The 6,998-nt window shown below is 38.2% G+C and overlaps 1 protein-coding gene across 1 annotated transcript in view; it reads left to right on the forward strand.

Moving 5' to 3' along the window:
- Positions 1–6,998, forward strand: part of PGR (progesterone receptor) — a 152,038-nt gene that overhangs the window by 1,336 nt on the left and 143,704 nt on the right. The gene's annotated exons all lie outside the window — the stretch shown is intronic.

Raw genomic sequence — 6,998 nt, forward strand, 5'->3', positions numbered from 1 at the left:
GTCTATCTGTGTTTCATTGATTATGCAAAGGCATTTGACTGCGTGGATCATAACAGACTGTGGCTGACTCTGAGAAGAATGGGAATCCCAGAACACTTGAATGTGCTAATGTGAAGCCTATGCTTGGACCAAGAAGCAACTGTCAGAACAAAGCAAGGGAACACTGTGTGGTTCAAAATTGGGAAAGGTGTACGCCAGGGATGTGTCCTATCTCCATACCTTTTCAGGCTGTATGCAGAACAGATTATCCAAGAGGTTGTACTCTATGAGGAGAACTGTGGCGTCAGGATTGGTGGAAGATCTATCAACAATGTGCGCTATGCAGATGACACAACCCTGCTTGCTGAAACTGAAGAGGACCTGAAACGCTTGCTACAGAAGGTCAAGGACTGCAGCCTTTATTCAGTATGGATTGAGGCTCAATATCAAGAAGACAGAAATTCTCACCACTGGACCAATTGGTAGGATGGATGGTGAAGCGATTGAGATTGTTCACAGCTTTAGTTTGCTTGGCTCCACAGTCAACAGTCTTGGCACCAGCAGCAAGGAAATTAAAAGATATAGTGTGATGGGAAAGTCTACTGTTAGGGACCTCTCCATAGTACTGAAGAGCAATGGTGTCTCTCTGGACACTAAGGTACGTTTGATACAGGCCATGGTCTTTGCAATCACTTGTTATGCATTAGAGAGTTGGACAATGACTAGGGAGGATAGAAGGAGAATTGATGCCTTTGAGCTGTGGTGCTGGAGAAGAGTATTTATTGTACCATGGACTGCTAAGAAAACAAACAGATTCAGCCTTAAGAGGGTTAAACTAGGCTGCTCCTAGAAGGCAAGGATTCTGAGGCTTCGTCTGACATACTTTGGACATGTTTTAAGGAGGGACTGGTCCTTGCAGAGGGACATCATGCTTGGGAGGGTGGAGGGACAGCACAGGAGAGGAAGGCCCTCTATGAGGTGGATTGATTCAGTGACTGGCATAATTGGAATGGGAGTGTCAGAGACAGTGCGATTGGCACAGGACGGAGCGGAGTTTAGGGCTGTTGTACATAGGATCGCTATGAGTCGCAAGCGACTTGACGGCACATAACAACAACAAAATAACTATATATATATACACACACACACACACACACACATATATATATTAAGAAAACTTTAGTTTTAGGTGGATTGTTCAATAAATTATTGGCACTACTAGTTTTTAATATGAAAACACTTTAAGTGTGGCAAAAAATTAAAATGAGGGTTCTTTCCCCCCCCAAGGAATAATTTATTTTAAAAGTTAAAGAAACTCTAGAAGTATAAGAAGAAAAGTTGTATAGAGTACACATATAAAGAAGTCCCGTTGGCACAATGCTTAAATATTTGGCTGTTAACCAAAAGGTTGTCAGTTTAAAATCAACCTTGTTGGTTAAAGATCTGACAGTCAGCTTCAGTAAAGATTATAGCTTAATATACCCTGTGATGAAAAAAGAACAAAAAATTAATAAATATATAAGTTAAGAGTAAGACAATATGCAATAAAAGTTTGATTAGACATTGTAATTAAAAAAATAAAACCTCTACCTCATCAAGAAGGGGAAAGAGAAAGAGAGAAGAAGGGAGGGAGAAAAGGAGTGAGGGAGGAAGTGAGAGAAAGACAGAGAGATGGATATGGACTGCTAGACATTTAATATTGGAGGAAGCTCTGATGCTTAGTAGTAAGGCGTTGCACTACCAACCAAGAGTTTCAAGGTTTGAATCCATGAGCTCTTTTGTGGAATAAAGATCACTAGTCTCTTCCTGTGGGATTTTCTGCCTTTGAAAACCTACAGGAGGGCAGCTATGTGTCAGTTGTGATTCTATGGTACATAACAACATAGCAACAGTAATTTCCTACCGGACTAAAGAAAAAGTTGAATTAATCCTGACATCAGAATATCAGTCCCTCAAATGCATACTATCAAAGAAATTGCAGTAACTCAGGAATGAGGAAAAATATTTTATTATTCTTGTTAAGAAGCCAGAAATTTTCTTGGAAGGCACTGTTTGGAAACCACTGTGGTTTCTACTCATATATTTTTATGCATAAATGTATATGATCCAAGAAAAACATAAGTATGATTATATATTTCTACAGCAATTATTCCTAACTACAGTTTAAATGTCTCTAAATTTTAAATACATATTGTTATAGCTTTCAAAAAAAAAGGGAAAAACCAACAACCTTTAGATCAACAACAGAACAAAACAACCCTGTGAGGCAGTGGCACATAATAACAATAATATAATTTGGGAGTGGTAAAACATGCTAATCATAACATGTAATTAATAATTTAGCAAGGGATTTTTTTAGTCATGCTGTTAAATAGATTTCTAACATCTATCTGGCAAATAATTCCATAAAGTAAAATAAAAACCAACTAATTGAAAAAACTAGAAGGTGGGTAGGTGTTGGGTTATGGGGGAGGTGATCAGATTAGGTCGTGTTTTATCTTTTTTTGCATAGAGTTGCTATGAGTTGGAACCAGCTCAGTGGTACTTCACAACAAGGTGATTATGTGTGTATATGTCGAGATTATGTGATTAATAATATATATTCTTCAAGACCACTAAGAAAGAAAACCCAAAATATTCTATAGAAGTATGAAAAATTCATTAACTTGATTAAGGATTGAAATAGTAGTAGACATTCTAACACACTGATAAAACAGTAACAGTAGTTTGAGGGAGTGAGAGCAATTTGGCAGGATCTAGTAAAAGTATAAATCCTGGGGTCACAATGGTTAACATTCTTGATGGTTAACCAGGGTCAGTAGTTCAAACCCACCAGGCACTTGATGCCTGAGAGAAGGCTTTGGTAGTTTGTTTCCATGTAGATTTACAGCCTTGGCCACCATATGAGGACAGTTGAACTCTATACTGTGAAGTTGTCTATGAGTCAGTGTCAATTCACCCACTATGGTTTTGGTCTTTTCTGTTAAAAGTGTACATTACTTTGACCCAACAATTCTATGCCTGGGCTTTAGAAAACCTCTAGAGATTTGTGGGAAGAATTCTAGAAAAATGTGAGAAACTAAAAACAATCCACATATTTGCTAGTAAGAAATTAATAAATTATAGCATATCCTTACAATTTCTTAATTTCTTAGTAGCAAATAGATGAATTGTTTTTAGCTGGAGAAGAGTCTTGAACATACCATAGACAACCAAGAAAATAAATTAGGTCTGTCTTGGAAAGGGTAAAACCAAGTTTCTCCTTGGAAGCTAGGATTCTGAAGCTCTGTCTCTTGTACTTTGGGCATGTGGCCGAGAGAGATTAATCCTTGGAGAAGGGCATCATGTCCAAAAGGACAGCACAGGAGAGGAAGACCCCAGATGAGACGGACTGATACAGTAACTAAGACAGTGGGGGTAGGTTTGTCAGAGTCCATGAGACTTGGCTTAGGATAGGGCAGGCTTCAGAGCTATTGTACATAGGGTCACTATGAGTGGCAGGAGACTTGACAGCACATAAAAATAACAGTATATCCTTGCCATGGAATGTGTTGAGTCCTTTCAAAATATTAGGCTAGCTCTCTGTATTACAAATATTAATAGCAATGAAGATAATAAAGTTTATTAAAAAGCAAGAAATAATCTTTTTTGGGTAAAAGAAGCTTACCAACCTGGTGCATGACTTAGCTCCATATTGGTTGTGCCTGGTTTCAGCCAGCCTCTGCTCTCCTAGTGCTACCTGATAGCTAGAATGCACTATTTTTAATCTTCAGACACCTGAAGGAATTGACAGAGACCAAAAAAGAATGACACGTGTGGCAGAAAAATTGAGGAGAAAAGCTGGAGGTCAGTCCACACCATGGATTAAGAAATCCAGCCTGACACAGGCCCACAGTTCTTTGCTCACAGTCTCAATATCCCCCCAAATCTCTGCAAACAGAAGTCTTATCATGAATCATTTGTTAGTAATACCTAACATGACCTGAATTCATTTGACCACAAACACTGACTTGAGCTCACATGAGGAAATTCGATAGGCCATGTGAATATGTGTACATTTTGCTTCAGAAATATTAATGTGTTGCTCTAGGTCATCTTTCTAAAATCCAAACAGTTCTGAATTCTTAAATACATTTAGCTCAAAAGGTTTTTACCTACAAGCCTGTGTGCAACAAATTGTGTGTTGAAATCAATTTACAGACTATGTTTACATTAGTGCTTAGTGGAATATTTCAATGCACCAGTCCTCAAAATGACAAGAAACATTTATTAACTGTTATTATTTATTTGTATATGTTTAACCTTAAAGGATCCTGCAGAGGTATATATCAACAATAAGTAACCACAATTCATAGAGGTTTTTAATCCCAACAGGGAAGTAATACAACTCCTAAAGTCAGAATAATATAGTAATACAAAGGAATGTGGTTTAGATTTCAAGGAGAAATGATTAAGTTACTTTTGTAGAGAAAATAGTATATTATTATATAGACTGCTGGACATGCAAGATATTTTGACAGTAAGAGTTACGGTAATGACTGTTATAAATATAAGTGCTATTTGCTTAGATTATAAAGCACAATAATCCAAGAAATCTTTATCATGTATAAAATTTTTGTATTGAGGAGGAGATAAGTGAATATAATTTTCATTGCATTTCCAAAGGGATCAATAATCCCTTCTCCCCTCAAAATGTTAGCAACTTCTGTAACATAATGAGAAATGTTACTTGAACACAAAGTCCAAGAAATGTGGAATGGCAAAATGGGTTTGCAGTTAATCCACTAAAGAATGAAAAGTGTCCAAAGACCAGTAGAGTGACCTGCTTGAATCTGTTCTTTAGGAAAATTAATATATCAGTGGTATCTGTGAAGGACCAAAACAAGTACATTAAGTACAACGACTTGAAACAATTCAGTCATGAGGCACAAAGGACCTAAGCTAGGAAGGTGATGGAGAGGAGTGGGTTCAGTAGGTAGATTAGAGCCACCTTGAGCTAGATTATGAAAGCTACATAAATAAAATTTAAATATAAAAAATGCTGTTGTTTTTGCTGTTGTTATGTACCATCGAGTCACCTGCAACTTATGTAACTCTATGTACAACAACCCTAAACCCTGCTCTATCTTGTGCCAATCTAACTGTCTCCAACACACCTACCCCCATTATTCCAGTCACTCAATCAATCCATCTCATAGAGGGACTTCCTCTCCTGTTCTGTCTGTCCCTCCACTCTTGCAAGCATGATGTCCCTCTCCAAAGACTAATCCTGCCTTGCAACATGTCCAAAGTATGTCACACGGAGTTTCAGAATCCTTGCCTCCAAGAAGAAGCCTGGCTCCACCCTCTCCAGGTTGAACTTGTTTGTTCACCCAGCAGTCCATGGTATATTCAATACTATTCTCAAGCACCACAGTTCAAAGGCATCAATTCTCCTTCCATCATCTAGTCATTGCCAGCAAAGACCATGGCCTGTATCGCAAAGACCATGGCCTATATCAGACACACCTTAGTCTCCAGACTGACATTATTACTCATTAGTACTTTGGAGAGGTCTCTGACAGCAAATTTTCCCAATGCAATTCATCTTTTCATTTCCTGGCTTGTGGTACCCAGAGTGTTGATTGTAAAGCCAAGCAAACTGAAGCTGTCAATAATTTCAATCCCTTCACCATCTATTATGATGCTGCCAATCTTTCCAGCCGTGAGAATCTTTGTTTTCTTGATGTTGAGCTTCAATCCATATTGAAGGCTGCAGTCCTCGAGCTTCTGCAGCGAGCGCTTTAGGTCCTCCTCAGTTCCAGCAAGCAGGGTTGTGTCATCTGTATAACACAGATTGTTGACGAGTCTTCCTTCAATCCTGATACCACATTTCTTTTCATAGAATCTAGCCTCCTGTTTGGAACAGATTCCCAGCTGACCCCTTAATTAGGTTACTGAGGCTGTACCCTGAACAGGACATTATTCATCTTGTTTTACAAAACTTCTGGTGAGTTCAAATGGCCAGAGAGGTTAGCAGTGCAACTCCCTGCAGACTCTACCATCAGAGCGCTTTAAATAATTAGAGCATATATTATTCTTTTACTAAACGAATGTATGATAAACCGTCATTTCACATGCTTTGGGCATATTGCTAGGAGATGCTATTGCTCGGACAGGCACATCATACTTGGAAAGGTGGAAGGATGGCAAATGAGAGAAAGACACTCAACCAGATGGATTGACACAGTCACTGAACCAATGGACTTGAGTGTGTTAGAAATTGTGAGGAAAGTGCGGGATAAGACAGAGTTCAGATCTCTTGTTTCTAGCATCACTCTGAGTCATATTCAACTCAACAGCACCTAACAACAACAAAGTGAAGAAGTACTGTTGAAAGAAGTATTTAAGTAAGGTGAACTTCAGAGCACTATACAAAACGGATTGATACAAAGATTAGATACATTTGAGCCCGAGAATACATAGGGAGCTGAAACATGGTTGATAAGATGCATTTTAATTTCAGATTGCATATATTATAATCACATAATTACACTTAGGGAGCTCAGGTGGCCTAGTGGTAAGAAGCTGCACTGCAATCCCTAAGGTACATGATTTGAAGCCACCAGCTGCTCTATAGGATGGGCATACTCCTCCTGTGTGATTAATTGACATTGAAAACCCACTGGAGGGTCAGCTATGGGTCAGTTCCCACTCTATAGTACACAAAAACAACAAATAAACTTAAGATAGTGACATTATATAAACTTTATGCACAATATGTCTTCCAAGAATTGATAAGTTCTAGCTCACAGTTGTTTATATTCATAAAAAATAACTAGGTTGAGTTCATGACTAAGGGAGACAGATAATCAACCATTGTTAAAATCGTCTAGTAATATTGACAAGAGAGGTATGAAATAAAAATTTGAAGTATAGTGTAAGGAACCGCTAACTGTGGTTTTCTTTAATTAGAGGAGAATGACAGCAATGTGAATCCTGCCTAAGCATTCATTGTTGTTGTTGTTGTTGTTGTTGTT

The sequence above is a fragment of the Elephantulus edwardii genome, unplaced genomic scaffold, assembly GCF_000299155.1.
Source record: "Elephantulus edwardii isolate Elephantulus edwardi_28Jun2011 unplaced genomic scaffold, EleEdw1.0 scaffold00056, whole genome shotgun sequence".
NCBI lineage: Eukaryota > Metazoa > Chordata > Mammalia > Macroscelidea > Macroscelididae > Elephantulus > Elephantulus edwardii.